Below are 19,916 nucleotides of genomic sequence, written 5' to 3'. Positions count from 1 at the left end.
TGTTTTCTGCTAAGCAAAAGAAGTCAGTCATAGAAAGACAAATATATGATTTCACTCATATGTGGAATTTAAGATACAAAACAGATGAACATAGGGGAAAGGAAGCAAAAATAAGACAAAAACAGAAAGGGAGGAAAACCATAAGAGACCCTTAAATACAGAGAATAAAACTGAGGGTTGCTGGAGGGAGTGTGGGGGGCGGGGAGGCTGGGCTAAATGGGTGATGGGCATTAAGGAGGGCACTTAATTGTTGGAATGAGCACTGGATGTTATATGTAAGTGATGAATCACTAAATTCTACTCCTGAAATCGTTATTACACTATATGTTAACTAACTTGGATTTAAATTTTTGAAAAAAGATTTAAATTAAAAAAGAAAAGAAAAGAAAAACTGACTGGTTTGCCCTGTGTTTCCCATAGCTGTTAAGTTAAAGACTATATTTCTTAAGATAGCTTACAAGGTTTCTCTAACTTGCACTCCACACTATAGAGTTAATACATTTTTTTTTTCCCAATTCTTCAAGAGAACCATGGTCTCTTTGACTCGCAGGCTTTTCCATATTCAAGTACCGTTTCCTGAACACTCCTACCTCCTTGCTTTTGCTTTGCTAACACTCAGAAGCCTTTCTTGACTCCCTTTCCCCAACACACACACACCTAGTTATCACAATGCATGCTAATTAATTGTTGCCCATCTTTCTACTAGACTACACAGTCCATGAGACAGGTACATGCCTATATTTACAGTTGTTTCCTGCACCTAGCACAATGCTTTGCACACAAGAGGACTTCCACCGATATTTGTAGTATAGTATAATGAATAAAAACATAAATGTGTCACCTCTTTGCATTAGCAGCAATATCAGTATCCTAAGCCTATTTTATTTGCATGCAGTGTAAACTACTGAATCCAGATAGTATTCTAGTTCCGTTTTCTTTTTGTAAACCTACCTTTAGGCAGTGGAACTCTTTTTTCAAATAAAATGTGTTAGAGCTCAATTTATATAAAATGGACAAAAACAGAGATGCTCATATTGAAAGTGGGGTGGGAAGTCCCATCTACTTAGCACTCTTGATCCTGAGGGATATCCAAGAAACCCGTTAGGACACTCAGAACTTAGTTTGAGAACCACCCATCCCACCAGTAGCACTGCAACTAGGCAGAAACATTCATATCACCTGAGACTTTGCTTCTAAAATCTTCTGAGAAGTATCCATTTGCAGGAGGAGGGGCTTATCTAAAGAAATAAGGAACCTAACAAGAGACCCTCAAGTAACTCTATTTCAGCTTTCCTGATAATGCTTTTCTAACCTGGAATGAAAGAGTAAAATACTCTTTCAAAGATTTAGAAGCTCAAAGTACTTCAGGGCACAGATTGAACACATTTTACCATGAACCTTGACATCGGGGGCTGGTTCAGAGTGAGTTAAAGCATAAGAGGATTTACCCTGATGCCGTCTTTGCTTTGGTTGGAGCCTGAAGTCAATGACACATATAGAGGTCTAATCCTTGTGCACTTGTGCTTTTCCTTATGTTGCTGATACTCAGCAATGAAATCTAGGGTTCTTTTCATTAGAATTTCTTTCTTGTGAATAGTGTTTTCTGCCGAAGGGAACAAACTTGCTCCAGACAGAGCGGCATTTAGAAAAGCACAAGAAAGACATTTGTCAATGGGAAATCACACAACGAATGTCTCTTGAGCAGATAAGCCACAGTTTGAAGAAGCTGAGAGGAAAGTCTAGTCAAGGTCCACACAATACACTGGGTAAGGCCATGGCACACACTACTATCAAAGGGCCACAAACACTTAATGTACCAGTAGAAGCCTTGGTCTCAAAACCATAGAGAATTCCTCTAGATTTCTTGGGGGGGAACAAATGGAAACACTTTCATGCTTATAAATACTATTTATTTTGACTGTAGGCAAAACATCAAGTATGAATAAAATTCTAAGTATTCTAATGAGTATATGATTGGGAAGCATATGATTGGAAAACATGGAACAACCTCTGTTAGACAAAAGTATGATTAAAAATTTATTACTTTCTTTCACTGACTATAATGTTAAGAAGGAATCAAGAAAAATAATCTATGTAACAGTGATTAAATTTAAGAGCTAGTGCCATTGGAAAGAGGCTACATCTAATTTTGCTTATGTTTAGCACATTGCTTGCAATAAACTCAACATAACAGTACTATAAAAATTTATTCTTTGCTGAGGCAGATGAGGCAAATAGGTCATTTTCTTAATAGTACAGTCAAAGCATAAATACTTAAGGGATGTTCAATTCAGTTCCTACCTCAAAACTTGCAATCTAGCTCTAGTCTCAGAAACCAGCAAGTAAATGAAGAATTGTAGAGTGTATGGTGGGTGTTGCAATAGCAGTAAGGACAGCACAGGAGAAGAACACCTAACCCCAGAAGGGCCTCAGGGGAGGCTTTCTAGAGGAGGTGACACCTAGGTTGAATCTTGAAGGATAAGTAAGATAGAAGGGAGAGGAAAGGAGAAAGGACAGTGGGAATGGAACGGGGTAGGAGTTCTAGATGAAGAAACCAGCATGTTCCAAGAAAAGAAAGCATTGCTTGTTTAGTAGTGTTGCGTGGTTAGAACACAGAGTGTTTGTGGGGGGTGGCAAGAGATTGTCTAGAAAAGTAGGCAGGACCAAGGCCATGAAGGACAAGAAAGTATCAAGCTAAGGAGTGTGAATATCAGTCCTTAAGGTTACAGGGAGCCATTAAGGGAAATAAGCAGACAAATAACATGATCAGATAAGCCAATTTGGAAATAATTTATCAGTAGCAGCATGGTGTCAAAGCATAATTTTTTAAAAAGTTAAAAACATGAGTCTCACATTAATATAGAGTGGACATTGGTCAAAGATTTGAACTCATTAAATAATAAGGGAACCAGTAATTTAGTTAAGCTGGTTCCAAGACACTTGGGGAATGGAAGTTTACATAGGCCATCAGGAGAGAAGTCAAAATTAGCTTTTTATTCTTTTAAGTTAAAGACATATCTGCTTAGCATTAGAGCAATAACATCTTGGGATTATCTCTTCTATGGGACAGAAATGTTTGCATCTCTACCAGGCAAAAATCTGCAAGTTAACATGTAACTGCACAGAGTGTGAACCCTTAATTTATAAATTCCAATAATAATAAAAAACTACAATGGTGGTACACTTCCCCGATGAAATCATTACTGAGTAGACCTATTGAACAACGTTCACATCAAAAGGACCTACTGCACTGTCTTGAGTCTGGAGAGTGTTCATATGAAGGGATAATCAACCTATAAAGGCATCTCCAGCATGTGGGCCTTGTCGCAGAAGACCACAACGGAGACTCAGATAAGAGTTATTTGCATACAGGTAGTAGAGTGCACGTGACCATTTCACTTAACACAAATCCTACTATTCACCTTGGGAAAACAAAAAGGATAAAGAAAATCAATAATTAAAATGACAGAAGGACTCTTCTCACCATTCCTTTCATAGAGCATATGTCCCAAAACAAACATGATAAGAGAGACAGTACTCTTAGCAGTCAGTTTTCAGGTTCTCTGGGCTGAACATTCTTCCATGCTGAGTGTTGGTCTCTTATTTAAAGATATACTATCCCTATTTTTAAAAAGTTATCTTGGGGCTCCTGCATGGCACAGTTGGTTGAGGGTTCAATTTCGACTCAGATCATGATCTCACAGCTTGTGAGTTCAGGCCTCGTGTCAGGTTCTGTGCTGACAGCTTGGAGCCTGGAGCCTGCTTTGGATTCTATGTCTCCCTCTTTCTCACTCTGCCCTTCCCCACTTGTGCTCTCTCTCTCTCTCTCTCAAAAAAAAAAATTAAAAAAATTAAAAAAAAAGTAATCTCTATACCCAACATAGGGCTCGAACTCATGATCAAGAGTCGGATGCTTTACCAACTGAGCTAGCCAGGTGCTCCATACCAATTTTTTTTAACAGCTATGGTGCTAAACCCAAGTCAAGTACTCACCTAAAATTCAATAATCTCTTCCAATGCTGAAGGAAAAACTCTGGACTTACAGGAGATGGTGCTATATTGTGCTCATGGGCTATTCAAAGGATTTTAATTATATTATACCTTGGCTTGACTTTAGAATCTTCCCCTCCCTGAAACTTACTGTATCAAAATGTGACCCCACCATAGGTAAAGCCAAGCATTTCAAATGCCACCCAAATAAACTGGAAAAGGTGAGGGGAAGGAGATTCTAGGATGTAACCCCCGAGAACGCTGACATCTAAGCAGAGTCCAGGGGACTTGAAGTTCTTGAAGGAATCTGAGGAGTACTGGCCAGCAAATTAAGAGGAAGGTAAGTCAGAAAAGGATGAAAGTTAAAAAAGGAGTTCCAAGAATGGAATGATCTATAACTTCAAATAACCATTGATTAGACAAAGGCAAAAAAAAGTCCATTTGATTTGGGAATAAGAAACCATTGACTTGGGGTACCTGGGTAGCTCAGTTGGTTAAGTGTCTAACTCTTGATTTTGGCTCAAGTCATGATCTCATGTTTGGTCATGGGATTGATCCCTGCATTGGGCTCTTTGCTAAGCCTGGAGCCTGCTTCAGATTCTCACTCTCTCCCTCTGTCCCTCTCCTGCTCGCGCGTGCTCTCTCTCTCTCAAAAAAAAAAAAAAAATAAAATAAAACAAAAATTTTTAATGTCAAAAAACAAAACAAAATACTGTCCTTAGCACCAAACGTTACAAAGAGGTAGTAAGGGCAGAAGCCAAATTGCAGACAGTTAGAAGGTGAATAGAAAACAAAGAAGAAACAGCAAATGTAGCTTTTCTCTTTTTTTCCAGGAAGAGTGATCATAAGGGAAGGAGATAATTTGAAGAGAGCCATTCCATGTGGTTGCTCAGGCTGTGTAGTCCTCAATCCTAGGAGACCTTTCCCACTTTGTTGATTCTGTGAATGGTGCCAGGGACATGCAATTCACAGTAGGATAAGATAGCCTGGTTTTGAGAGGGATACTGGGTTTGAGGAAGTGTGGTTTGCATGTTCATTTGTTTAGCGTTAACAATTCTTAACTTATTTTTTGGGAGGAAAGAGTATTCAGAGAGGAGGAATTGTAGAAGGGTGTTGGTGTCAGAGAGAGAAAGAGAGGAGGGAGGATGATTGAGAGCATGAGGTTTCTGATGAGGCAGGAGGAGGTTTAATCGGAACACATTAGAGTATTTAAACACAGGTGAAGAACACTACTTGAGGTGAAATGGAATGAAAGGGTAGGAAAAGATAATTTGAAGATGGTAAGAATCGGGGGTTTATCAGGAAGTTGGGGTGTATGTGCGAGGAAGGAGAAAAATTCATTTATTGTAAATAGGAGAAGGGAATAACTTTTAGCAAAAAGATGAGGAAAGGAGTTTGAAGTTTGAAATCGCTACTGAAGATAATGAGAGAGGGGGGATTACTCAGGACCCAAAAAGATAAAGCAGTTTTGAGGGTCCAGCTGATATAGAAGACCATGACTTTGTGGTGTACATAACCCTTGACAGTTTGAAAACAAATCCTGAACTAGTAACAAGGAGTAAATGATGGAAAGTTTCCATTTAAGCCTTTTTAGTGTGTGTGTGTGTGTGTGTGAGAGAGAGAGAGAGAGAGAGAGAGAGAGAGAGAGAGAGAAATGAGTGGGATTTATAATCTGAGAGATGAAATAGTATAGAAAAAATACTACAGTCATTCATTATGTCCATAAGTAGACTATTTAACAGTCAACCATAAAAGTGAAAGAGGCAATGTTACATAGACATCAAGTACCCAGGGCTACCCCTAGAGTATGTGGGGCTACAGTAAAAAAAATTTTTTTTAGCCAGGTCCTGCCTATATACAAAACCTGATTTTAAAATTGCATTACAGGGGTGCCTGGGTGGCTCAGTCAGTTGAGCAATTGACTTTGGCTCAGGTCATGATCTCATGGTTTGTGGGTTCGAGCCCCGCATCGGGCTCTGTGCTGACAGCTCAGAGCCTGGAGCCTGCTTCACATTCTGTGTCTCCCTCTCTCTCTGCCCCTCCCCACTCATGCTCTGTCTCTCTCTGTCTCAGAAATAAATAAACATTTAAAAATAAATAAATAAATAAAATTGCATTACAAAATTTATGGGTCAATCTGAGGAATAGTCCTTTATAGATGAAGATTTAAAATAATTGGGAGGGAGGAGAGGGTGGGTGATGGGTATTGAGGAGGGCACCTTTTGGGATGAGCACTGGGTGTTGTATGGAAACCAATTTGACAATAAATTTCATATATTAAAAAAAAAAGAAAAAAAAATAAAATAATTGACAGAAAAGGCATAAAGTATTTGTGTATTGTCCAATCAGTACAGATGAAGATTCCTCATAGAGTTCAGATACCATTTCTCCATGTTCTTTATTGTCAAATGAGTTGTTCCTGGTTAATTTCATATGTCCCACAGGGAAAAAGGTAGCAACAGTATTATTACTCACAACGCCATGGCTCTTTGGAACCTGCTAGTATTTTTTTTTCTATTTTTTTATTTATTGAGAGAGAGCGAGAGTACACACAAGCAGAGGAGGGGCAGAGAGAGGAGAGAATCCCAAGCAGGCTCTGTGCTGATAGCACAGAGCCCAGCAGGGCTCAGTCTCACAGACTGTGAGATCATGACCTGACTTCAAATCAAGAGTAGGTCACTTAACCGACTGAGCCACCCAGGCGCCCCTGGAACCTGCTAGCATTTAAACAATATGGATTTCTTGCCTCTGCAGTTCCCTAGTGCCATTTACTGTATTTAATACTGGTTATATGATTACTCATGAGGCTGCGTCTTCTATCATGTCACTTGTGAATACTGGCTGCTAGCTATTCTCTCAAAAGCTGTTTCTGGTGCTTTGTTGATGATGACTACAAATGTGAGTCCAGAGTATGCAGAAAGATGTGAACAGTAATTTGTTTTCTATAATTTGTTTACCGAAAGGAATTTTGCAGCAAGAACATAGAACATCTGATCTTGTCTTCTCTTAAATCCATTAGGATTTAATGACCACATGTGGCCCAGAGTCTGTGGTAGAGGTGGGGTGATAGTGATGAGGGGAGGAGGGTGCACCATAAGGTACAAGATGCCCACCACCACCCCACTGCCCTCAGGTGCTATATACTGGGTGGAAACACACATGGGTGAGAGCCAGTGCAGGGATGAAACATGCAGCTCAAGTCCAAGTCAGTGGTGGACCATGGGTACCCCAAAGTCCCAACCTTGTCCTTAGTCCAACATGAGTAAGAATCTCCCAACCAGGATGTCCACACCATTCTGGTGGCCCTGTCGTCCACAAAATGGCTTATCTCCTCATTTAAGTCTCTTTTAATGTTTCTTTAATAAAACTTTACACTTTTCTCCATAAAGGTTTTATACTTATTTTGCTAGATGTATTCCCAGGTACTTGATATTGTTGATACTTAAGTGATGTATTTCAATTTTATATTTTTAAATCATGTTGTTGCTAGTGGATAAAAATGTAACTAATTTTTGTCTTTTGATTTTATAATCAACAATTTGGCTAAAATTTCTCATTAATTTTCATCATTTGTATGTTTGTGGGATTTCTGCATGTAGATGGTCACATATCATTTGCAAATGTTATATTTTGTTCCTTTTAGCTATGCACATATTTTTCTTGCTTTTATTTTTTTAATTTATTTTTTAACTTTTGATAGAGAATGTAGACAATGATACTTTCATTTCTTTTATTCTTGCTTTATTGAGCTAGCTAGGTTTTCCAGTACAATGTTTAAATAGAAGCAGTAATAGTATTGTCTCTTTCCTAAGCTTATAGGGAATATTCTCAGTGTTTCACCATTAAGCATGCTGTTTGCTGTATATTATGGTAGATATCCTTTATTACAATAAGAATTTCCTTCTATTCTTAGTTTAAGACTTATTATTACCTAATATATGGAAACAACCTAAGTGTCCACCAATGGATGAATAAATAAAATGAAAATGTGGTATATATGTGTGTGTGTGTGTATAGGTATATGTATATATATGTAATGTAATATTGTTCAGTCATAAAAAAAATCTTGCCATTGCAACAACATGGATGGACCTTGAAGGCTTTATATTAAGTGAAATAAGTCAGACAAAGATAAATACCTTATGATCTCACTTATACACGAAATCTGAAAATAAAAACCAAAACCAAGCTCTCAGATCTAGAGAACTGATTGGTGGTTGCTAGAGGCAGGGAATGGTGGATGGGCAAATTGGGTGAAGAGAGTCAAAAGGCACAGACTCCTAGTTATAAAATAAATAAGTCATAGAGTGTAATATACAACATGGTAACCACAGTTAATAAAAAATTTTTGTCCTATTATTTTCTATTTCCTCTTGAAAAAATTTTGTTAAGTTAAATTAAATAATACTCTATTGCATATTTGAAAGTTGCTAAGAGAGTTAAGCAAAAGTCCTCATCACAAGAAAAAATAAATTCTTTAACTATGTATGGTGGCGGATGTTAACCAGACTTATCGTGCTTATCATATTGCAATACATACAAATATAGAATCATTCTATTGTAAACACATGAAATTAATATAATGATGTATGTCAGTTATACCTCAATTTATTTTTTTAATTTTTTTTAATGTTTATTTATTTTTGAGACAGAGAGAGACAGGGCATGAATGGGGGAGGGTCAGAGAGAGGGAGACACAGAATCTGAAGCAGGCTCCAGGCTCTGAGCTGTCAGCACAGAGCCTGACGTGGGGCTCAAACTCACGGACCATGAGATCATGACCTGAGTCGAAGTCGGACACTCAACCGACTGAGCCACCCAAGCCACCCTATACCTCAATTTAAAAAGAACTGTTATCAAGAATGTATGCTGAATTTTATAATTTTATTTACCTATTGAGATGCTCATATGATTTTCTATCTTTAATATATTAATTTATTTCATTAGTTGGTTATCTAATGTTAACTTTAGATAACAACTCTGCATTCTTGGAGTAAATCCACTCTGGTCATGATTAATTTTTCCATATACTTGAGGGTTTGATTTGCTAATATTTTATCTATATTTTTGCATCAATGTTTGTGAGATTGACCGCAGGCATCAATGTTATGCTAACTTCATAAAATGAACTAGGGAGTATTTCCTCTTTTTTGTCTTTGGAATAATTTGTGAAAGATTTGAATTATTTGTCTCTTGAGTATTTGTTAGAACTCACCAGGAAAACTACCTGGTCTTGAGGAACTACTGCAGACTGCAGGAGACTCTGGTTGGATCTTGGATAAGAAAAAGAATATGGGGTGTACCTGGGTGCCTCAGTCAGTTAAGCATCTGACTCATGATCTCGGCTCAGGTCATGATCTCACAGTTCATGGGGTTGAGCCCTGCATTGAGCTCTGTGCTAATGGTGCAGAGGCTGCATGGGATTCTCTCTGTCCCTATGTCTGTGTCCTGCCCCCCAACTCACTTACTCTCTCTTAAAATAAATAAGCTTTAAAAAAAAAGAAAGAACATTAATAGGAAAACTTGAGAGATTCAAATATAGCCTGAAGATTAGTTAATGCTATTGTATAAAAATTTACATTTTAGTTTTGATTAATTGTATTATGGTTATGTAAAATATTAATAATAGGGGAAGTTGGGTAAATGGTATGTATGTGTGTATCATAGAATGTAATGAAATATTGTGCAGCTATAAAAAAGATGAGGTCATACCATTTGAGACAACATGAATGGACCCAGAGGGTATCATGCTAAGTGAAATAAGTCAGACTGAGAAAGACAACTACCTTATGTATGATTTCACTTATATGGGAAATCTAAAAAAAACCAAATGAGTAACAAACACAAAAGCAGAAACAGATCCATAAAAACAGAGAACTGATGGTTACCAGAGGGCAGGCTAATGGGAGGATAAGAAAAATGGGTGAAGGGGAGTGAGAGATACAGGCTTCCAGTTATGGAATGAATATGTCATGGGGATGAAAGGTACAACACAGAAAACATAGTCAAGGGGATTGTAATAGTATTGTATCATGATAGATGGTAGCTACACGTGGTGAGCACAGCATACCAGATAGACTTATTGAATCACTGTATTATACACTTGAAACTAATTTATCAATGTGTCAGCTATACTTCAATAAAAATAAAAATAAAAATAAAAAATAAAAAATAATTTTCTTTAAAGGTGGGGGGAGAGGAGGTTGAATGAAAAGAAAATGTTGATAACCACTGAAGCTGAATAGTGAGTATATATGAACCCATTTTATGATTATCTCTACTTTTTTTGCGTGATTGAAATTTTTTACAAAAAAAATCTAAAAAAGAAAAATAACTCCAAAAACTTTTGCGGTCTTGGTTTTTATTTTGTGGGACAATTTTAAATAACTGATTTATTTTCTTTAAAAATTTTTTGTACTATTATTTTTTATTTCCTCTTGAAAAAATTTTGGTAAGTTAAATTTTTCTAGGAACTTATCCATTTCTCTACATTTTGAAATTCATAGCCTTAAAGTTGTTCAGAATCCTTCTTTTTAACCATTTACTTGTCTGTATCAACTACAGTTATGATCTCTTTTGTTTTAATATTTATCTGTAAAAGGATTTCAAAGAAAGAATTTGTGGCCTTGTTAATCATTTCTTTGTATTTTTTCTATTTAATTGATTTCTGCTGTCATCTTTATCATTTCTACTCTTTTTTTATTTTTACTTCATTATTGTTTTTCTAACTTCTTACTCATTGTTAGCCTTTCATCTTTCCTAATACATCTTTTTCTAAAATTTTTTTTAATGTTTGTTAATTTTTGAGAGAGAGACAGAACGTGAACAGGGGAAGGACAGAGAGAGACGGAGACACAGAATCCACAGAAGCAGGCTCCAGGCTCTGAGCTATCAGCACAGAGGCCGACATGGGACTTGAACTCATGGACCATGAGATCATAACCTGAGCCGAAGTAGGACACTTAACTGACTGAGCCACCCAGGTGCCCCTCCTGATACATCTTAATTTATAGTATTTTTGTTGTCACACATTCTTTTCATTTTAAGGTTATTTATTTACCTACTTTGAGAGAGAGAGAGAGCCCAGGAGGGGCAGAGAGGGAGGGAGAGAGACAGCATCCCAAGCAGGCTCTGCACTGTTGGCACAAGCCTGACGTGGAGCTCAAATTCACCAACCGTGAGATCATGACCTAAGCCAAAGTCAGATGCTTAAACAACTGGGCCACCCAAGTGCCCCTGTTTTCACACATTCTAAATATTTTCTAATTTCCATAATTTCTTCTTTGACCTCAAGTTAGTTAGAAGAAGATACCTTAATTTTCCACATATAAGCTTTTTCTAGTTACCTATTATTGATTTCTAATTTAATTGCATTATGGTCATAAACTAGGCTGTATGATTTCAACTTTTGAAAATCATTGACGTTTGCTTTACAACTCAGCATGTAGTCAATTTTCAAAAATTGCTTGAAAAGAATGTGTATTTTGTAGTTGTTAAGTGCAATATTCTAAGTATTTATTTAGTTAGAGCCAGCTTAATGTGTTGTACTCATCTTTTACCTCCTCTCTGATTTTGCCAGTTTGATCTAAGTTCTCACAAGTTTAGAGAACTCCTTACATTTTCTTGTAGAACTGAACCTTTTATCCTTATGAAATGATTCTCTTTAAACTTTTTTTAAAATTTTTTTAATGTTTATTTTTGAGAGAGAGAGAGAGAGACAGAGACAGAGCACAATTTGGGGAGGGGCAGAGAGAGAGGGAGACACAGAATCCTAAGCAGACTACAGACTCCAAGGTGTCAGCACAGAGCCTGACATGGGTCTCAAACCCACAAACTGTGAGATCATGACCTGAGCTGAAGTCGGTCACTTAACCGACTGAGTCACCCAGGCTCCCCTAAACCTTTCTGTCTCAAGGACTATTTTGTCTGATACTAATATACCAACACCAACCTTTTTGTGGTTAGCGTCTGTATGATATTTTTTTTCACATTCTTATTCTCAACTTTTCTGAATCCGTATGCTTTCTTTTCCTTCCTTCCTTCTTTCCTTCCTTCTTTTCTTTTTTTAAAAAATGTAATCCTTATATTTATTTTTTTAACGTTTATTTATTTTTGAGACAGAGAGAGACAGAATATGAATGGGGGAGGGACAGAGAGAGAGGGAGACACAGAATGGGAAGCAGGCTCCAGGCTCTGAGCCATCAGCCCAGAGCCGGACGCGGGGCTCAAACTCACGGACCGCGAGATCGTGACCTGAGCTGAAGTCAGACGCTCAACCGACTGAGCCACCCAGGCGCCCCAATCCTTATATTTTAGATGTGACTTACATAAACAGAATATAGCTGGGGTGTCTGGGTGGCTCAGTCAGCTAAGTGTACAACTCTTGGTTTCAGCTCAGGTGGTGATGTCATGGTTCATGAGTTTCAGCCCTGCATCGGGCTCTGTGCTGACAGCGGAGTCTGCTTGGGATTCTGTCTCTGCCCCTCCTCTGCTTGCACTCTCTCCCTCTCTCGAAATAAATAAACTTAAAAAAAAAAAACAACATAATATAGCTGAATTCTTTAAAACAGAATGTACATGTATACAACACACACATACATACACACACCATCGGTAAATCTTAGGTCTTATAAGTTGGGCAGGTAGTCTATTTTTGTTTCTTTTAATTCCTGATATATTTGAATTTATTTCTCCATCTTATTTTTTCCTGAACATTCAGTATATTTTTTCTGTTCTCATCTACTTTTGTTTGGATTATTTTTTACTTTTTTAGTTATGGTGGTTTTATGCTAGAAATTTTAACTTGGATATTTAATATCTTTATCATTTTCCCAAACAATGAAAAGAATATAACACTTTAACTCTGATCATTTCCCTCCAAACTTACATGCTATAGATGGTTGTGTACTTTAAAAAAATGTTATTTATTTATTTTGAGAGAGAGACAGAGAGAGTGTGAGCGGGGAAGAGGCATAGCAGGCTCCACTCTGTCAGCACAGAGCCTGACACGGGGCTCAATCTCACAAACTGTGAGATCATGACCTGAGCTGAAATCAAGAGTTGAACACTTAACTGATGAGTCACCCAGGCGCCCCACGTATTTCATTTCTAGCTATTTTTTTAACCTCTTAAGAGATTATTGTTGTTCTTTTTAGCCAATATTTACAGTTAACCACACATATTACATTTTTCTTGATCCTCATTTTTTTTTGGATGTTTACCTTTTTAAAAACTTTTTTTTATGTTTATTTACTTTTGAGAGAGAGAGAGAGAGACAGAGCGCCAGCAGGGGAGGTGAAGAGAGAAAGGGAGACACAGAATCCAAAGCAGGCTCTAGGCTCTGAGCTGTCAGCACAGAGCCCAACGCCCTGCTAAACTTCCTGAAATGCAAAACCTGAGGTGAAGTTGGACACTTAACTAACTGAGCCACCCAGGTACCTCTCTTTTTTTTTCTAAGTTTTTTTTTACTTATTTTGAGAGAGACAGAGACAGTGCCAATGGGGGAGGGACAGAGAGAATGTCAAGCAGTCTCTGTGCTGTCAGCACGGAGCCTGATGGGGCTCGAAATCATAAGCCGTGAGATCACGACCTGAGCCAAAACCAAGAGTCAGATGCTTAACCTACTGAGCCACCCAGGCGCCCCTTGATCCTCATTACTTGATTCATCTCTGACCCTCCCTCTGAGCTCACTTTCTTTCTGCCTTTAGAATTGCCTTAGGTCTTTTGGTGGCAAACTCAGCTTTTGTTTGCTTATTTAAGAATGCCTCCTTTTCCCATTGTTCTTGAAAGATAATATACAAATTAGGTTGACAGTAATTTTCTTAGAGCACACTGAAAATTTGTAACCTTTTTCTGGCTTCCATAGTTGTTAAGAAGGCTGACTCCTGTCCTGTTGAAAATAATCTTTTCCTCTGTTGCTTTTAAAGTTTTCTCTTTGTTTATGGTATTCTGAAATTCTGCTAGAGTGTGTCTAAGTGTAAATTTTGTTTTATTTATCCTTATTAGGATTGCCAGGCTTTTTGAATCTGTGGTTTGTCATTTCTTCGAAATTTGCAACTATTATCCCTTCAGTTGTTGTTTTTATCCCTTCCATCATCAACTGCTCGCCTGGAATTCCACTTAAATGATTGTTTTATTTCTTATATATGTCTCCACGATTTATAATTTCTTTCATATTTTCCATCTCTTTTGAGTACATTATGTAAAACTTTTTGATCTCTTTTTCCTAACCCATTCTCCAGCTATAGTTATTCTGGTATTAAATCCATCCACTGTGTTTTTTATTCCAAATATTATAGGAAAAAAATATTGTTTTATTGCACTTTATTGGCTTTGCAGATATTGTGCTTTTTAACGAACTAAAGGTGTGTGGCAAACCTCTGTTGAGCAAATCTATTGGCGCCATTTTTTCCAACAGCATTTGCTCACTTCGTGTATCTGTGTCACGTTTTTGCAATTCTCAGAATATTTCAATCTTTTTTATTATTATTGTATTTGTCATGGTGATCTGTGATGTTACTTTGTAATTGCTTTGGGGCACCATGAACCACTGTGTGTGTTCTGACTGCTCTACTGAACAGCCAGCCATTCCCCCATCTCTCTCCCTCTCCTTGGGTCTCCCTATTCCCTGTGACAATACACTACTGAAATTAGTCCAATTAATAACCCTACAATGGTCTCTAAGTGGTCAAGTGGAATAGTTATATGTCTCTCTTTAAATCAAAAGCTAGAAACGACTAAACTTAGTGAGGAAGGCATGTCAAGGGCTGAGGTAGGCCAGAAGCTAGGCCTCTTGTGCCAGTTAGCCAGGTTGTGGATGGCAAGGAAAAGTTCTTAAAGGAAATGAAAAGGACTACTCTGCTGAACACACAAATGATAAGAAAGCAAAACTGCCTTATTGCTGATATGGAGAAAGTCTCAGGGGTCTGGATAATAGATCAAATTAGTCACGGCATTCTCTTAAGCCCAAACCTAATCCAGAGCAAGGCCCTAACCTCTTGGATTCCATGAAGGCTCAGAGAGGTGAGGAAGCTGCAGAAGAAAAGTTGGAAGCTAGCAGAGGTTGGTTCATGAGGTTTAAGAAGCCATCTCCACAACATCAAAGTGCAAGGTGATGCAGCAAGTACTGATGGAGAAGCTGCAGCAGGTTCCCCAGAAGATCTAGCTAAGCTCATTAATGAAGGTGGCTAGATTAACAACAAATTGTCAATGGAGACAACACAGCCTTCTGTTGGAAGAAGATGCCATCCAGGATTTTCATAGCTAGAGAGAAATCAATGCCTGGCTTCCAAGCTCCAAAGCACAGGCTGACTCTCTTGTTAGGGTCTAATGCAGCTGGTGACTTTAAGCCGAAGTAATACTCATTTGTTAACCCAAAAATCCTCGGGACCTTAAGAGTTTTGCTAAATCTCCTCTACCTGTGTTCTATAAACAGAACAACACAGCCTGTTTGACAGGTTTACAACATGGTTTACTGAATATTTTAAGTCCACTGTTGAGACTTACTGCTCAGAAAAAAAGATTCTTTTCAAAATATTACTGCTCATTGACAATATACCTCGTCACCCAAGAACTCTGATTGAGGGAGGCCTGGCTGGCTCAGTGAGTAGAGCGTGTGACTTGATCCCAGGGTTGTGAGTTCAAGCCCCACATTAGGTATGGATGTTACTTAAAAATAAAACAAAAACAAAACTAAACAAAAAAACCCTCTGTTTGAGATGTACAATGAGATATACGTGTTGTTTTCATGCCTGCTAATACAACATCTATTCTGCAGCCCATAGATCAAGAAGTAGCTTCAGCTTTCAAGTCTTATTATGAAAGAAATACATTTTGAAAGGCTACAGCTGCCATAGATAGTGATTCCTATGATGGATCTGAGCAAAACAAATTGAAACCTTCTGGAACGCATTCACCATTCTAGATGCCATTAAGAACATTCATGATTCATGTGAAGAGGTCAAAATATCAACATGAACAGAAGTTTGGAAGAAGTTGATTCGAACCCTCATGGATGACTTTGAGAGATTCAAGACTTCAGTGGAGGAAGTAACTGCAGATGTGGTGCAAACATCAAGAGAACTAGAACAAGTAGGGGAGCCTGAAGATGGGACAGAATTTTTGCAATCTCATGATAAAATTGGAATGGATGAGGAGTTGTTTCTTACGGATGAGTGAAGGAAGTGGCTTCTTGAGATGGAAACTACTCCTGGTGAAGATGCTGTAGAGATTGTTGAAATGAAAATGAAGGATTTAGAACACTACATAAACTTAGTCAATAAAGCAGGGTCAGGGTTTGAGAAGATCGACTCCCGATTTTTAAAGAAGTTCTACTGTGGGTAAAATGCTATCCAACAGAATTGCATGGTAGAGAGAAATTATGAAAGGAAGAGTCCACTGATGTGGCAAATTTCATTGTTGTCTTATTTTAAGAAATTGCCACAGACACCCCAACCTTCAGTGACCACCACCCTGATCAGTGAGGCGCCATCAACATCAAGGGAAGACCCTCCACCAGCAAAAAATATTACAACTCACTGAAAGTTCAGATGATGATTAGCATTTTTTAGTAATAAAGTATTTTTAAATTAAGGAACGTATGCTAATTTTTTAGACAATGCTACTGTGAATGTAATAGACTATAGTATAGTGTAAACATAACTTTTATATGCACTGGGAAAGCAAAATATTCATTTGACTTGCTTTATTGCAATATTGGCTGCTTGAGGTAGTCTGGAACCAAACCACCATATCTCTAAGGTATGTCTGTATTTTAAACTTCTAGAAGGTCTTTTCAGTCTTTTTCAAATCTGCTGGGTCATGTATATTTTCAATCCCTTCTCTTATTTCTTTAAATATATATAGCATATTTTATATTCTGTGCCTGGTAATTCCAATAGGTAATGCTTTGTAGTCTTGACTGTTGTTTCTGCTGGACTTTGCTCATGGTATATTATTTCCTTTTGTATTTTGTAATTTTGACCATGAACACATATTTCTTTAGGATTTACTGATGGGAAATCTTTGAAGGCTTTTTTGAAGTTGGGTACCTTTAGAACAGATTTGCATCTGTTTCTGCTAGGTGTCTAGGAACTACACATTAAGGTTTACTTTAACTCTAATTCTTGACTTGGGTTTTTTGGACTCCCAAGTATAGTGTGAATTTGGGCTTCAAGCCTGTGTGAGTTCTGGCTATGTTACAAATTCTCAGTTTTTTTTCTCCCTTCGTTTAGAGTCAACTCTCAAGGCAGGTAATTTTCCTTGCAATTTGCTGGGGACTGTGGGGAGATGGAGAAGGTTTCTTTGTAGTTCATCCTCACACAAAAAGAGTAGTCTTTTGGGGACCTAGCTTTAAGCAGAGGTGGAGGGATCTATGCTCAGACTTCTTACTTTGTGTACACCTTAACCTTTGCATTCACTTGTTTGGCAAATGCCCTCAAAGCAAAAGCCTCTCCAGGTTTTTTGCTTATTTCCTGGGTCCTCATTTGCATTTAGTTCTTGGCCTCTAAGTACTCCTTACTTTGCTGCCAGCATAAAATGTATTTCAAAAGATTAAAAAATACTTTGTCAAGTATTTTTAGTTGCCTTCAGCAAGAAGATTACTCAGGATATCGAGTCTGTCCATATTGCAGAATGGGAATATTGGGAAGACTCTCTGCCTCTGTCTGAGTCTCAGAGTTGATCTCCAGGGTCCCTTCTTGGGTCCTCCTATCTATCTCCTTATCCTACATGCTCTGTCTCTAGACAATTTTATTCATTCCTACTACTTTGATGCTTCCTGCCAATTATTCCCTGAACTCTACCTCTGTATTAGTTACCTATAACTGCTGAGACCACTTTACCACAAATTTGATGGTTTGAAACAACACACATCTGGGGCACCTGGGTGGCTCAGTGCTGACAGCTCAGAGCCTGGAGCCTGCTTCTGATTCTGTGTCTCCCTCTCTCTCTGCCCCTCCCCTGCTGGTTCTCTCTCTCTCTCTCTCTCTCAAATATAAATAAACAACACACATTTATTTTCTTACACTTCTGGTGCAAAAGTCTGAAATCAGTTTCACTGAGATACAGTCAAGGTATCGGCAGAGCTAGATTTCTCCTGGAGGCTGTAGGGAAGAAGTCCTTCCTTGCTTCTTCCAGCTTATGGAAGCTTCTTGCACTCGTTGGATTATGACCTATTCCTTGCATCCCAACATCTTGCTTCTGTCATTGCTTCCTGTTCCCTCTTCTGTAGTCAAATCTTGTCTGCCTCACTCTTATAAAGATACTTGGGATTACATTTAAGGTCCACCTGGATCTCAAGATCCCTAACCTAATGGCATCTGCAAAGTCCCTTTTGCCATACAAGGTAACAGTCACAGATTCCAGAGTTTAAAATCTAGATATCTTTGGGGGCCATTATTTAGCTACCCACGACTTCCAATCCTGATCTCCAGACTCAAACCACCAGTTTCCTTCCCTTCTCCTACTGGTTGCCTCCCAGGCATTTTAAACTCATTTTATCTAAAACTGAACTATATTTGCCAGCTCAGTTAGTGACATCCTTCTCCTCCCTAACATCCAATTTCAAAGTAGGTATATGCTGCTTCTCCTTCACTCTACATCCAATTGGTCACTGAATTCCTGTCCAGTCCACTTGTAACAGGTCTCTCAAATCCAGTCCTTTTCTTTGTCCCAACTGCTACTTCCAGACCTTGTTACCTACTGTAATTGTGACCTAAGTGAACCCCTTACTTCTGTTTTTCTCCCACCTAAAATTACCCTGTGATTAGATAATCACTAATTATCTTTCTAAAACCCAAAGGAGTACACTACTCTCCTGATAAAATCTCCCCAATGGTTCCACCTTTTCCTACTCATTAAAATCCAAAATCATTCAAGGCCCTTTGCAATCTTGCCACAATGGGTGAGAACACCCTCATTATTGCCATGCCCGACCAAGTATCATGTGTGTTAACCACTCAAACCATACCATTTCCTGAACAAGCCATGCTGCTCCAGTCTCAGGACCTTTACACATCCTATTCCCTCTGCCTTGTGAAAGGATTTAAATCTAAAATGGAACCAGAGAATATGATATGGAGAACCTCACTCATGCATCCTCAGGAAAACAAAACTTAAGGACTGAGAGACTGATTTCCCATAAATGTCTGATATATACAAAACTGAAACTTATCCCTTGGCTAATGAACATCCACCAAGAACCCCTCCCCATCCTCAAGCCAATGACCTTGCTAATTGGACTCTAGCTAAACTCCCGCTTCTTTGTACTCTTTTCCCATAAATATGGCCTGCCCTAAACCCACGAAAGACTCACCTGTAGATTGCTAGTTTGAGTGTCCCAAGTTGCAATTCCTGAATAAACTCAACTTTCAGTAATTTGAGCTTGCCTCAGTTTACCTCTTTTATATAAATTGACAGTTTGGAAAAATCTTTCCTTATCACCAACCTAGAAAAGTCTTTCAACCCTTCAAGAACCAGCTGAATTCTTAATTTTTCTGAGAAGTATTGTAAGACTCTATCACACAGGATTAAGGCTCTGTTAACACTTCAGACATTGATTTGATATTTATCGAGAGCCAAATATGTCAAGGATACTATGGAAAGCATTGTGTATAAAATGGTGAATAAGGTGTAAATAGATTGTTCTCGGGGCGCCTGGGTGGCTCAGTTGGTTAAACGGCCGACTTCGGCTCAGGTCATGATCTCGCGGTCCGTGAGTTCGAGCCCCGCATCGGGCTCTGTGCTGACAGCTCAGAGCCTGGAGCCTGTTTCAGATTCTGTGTCTCCTTCTCTCTGACCCTCCCCCGTTCATGCTCTGTCTCTCTCTGTCTCAAAAATAAATAAACGTTAAAAAAATTTTTTTAAAAAAATAGATTGTTCTCTCACAGGACTCATAGTCTGTAGGGGAATACAGATGAGTAAACCGG

This window comes from Acinonyx jubatus, chromosome A3 (genome assembly GCF_027475565.1).
Source record: "Acinonyx jubatus isolate Ajub_Pintada_27869175 chromosome A3, VMU_Ajub_asm_v1.0, whole genome shotgun sequence".
Lineage (NCBI taxonomy): Eukaryota > Metazoa > Chordata > Mammalia > Carnivora > Felidae > Acinonyx > Acinonyx jubatus.
This window is presented reverse-complemented; position numbering follows the sequence as displayed.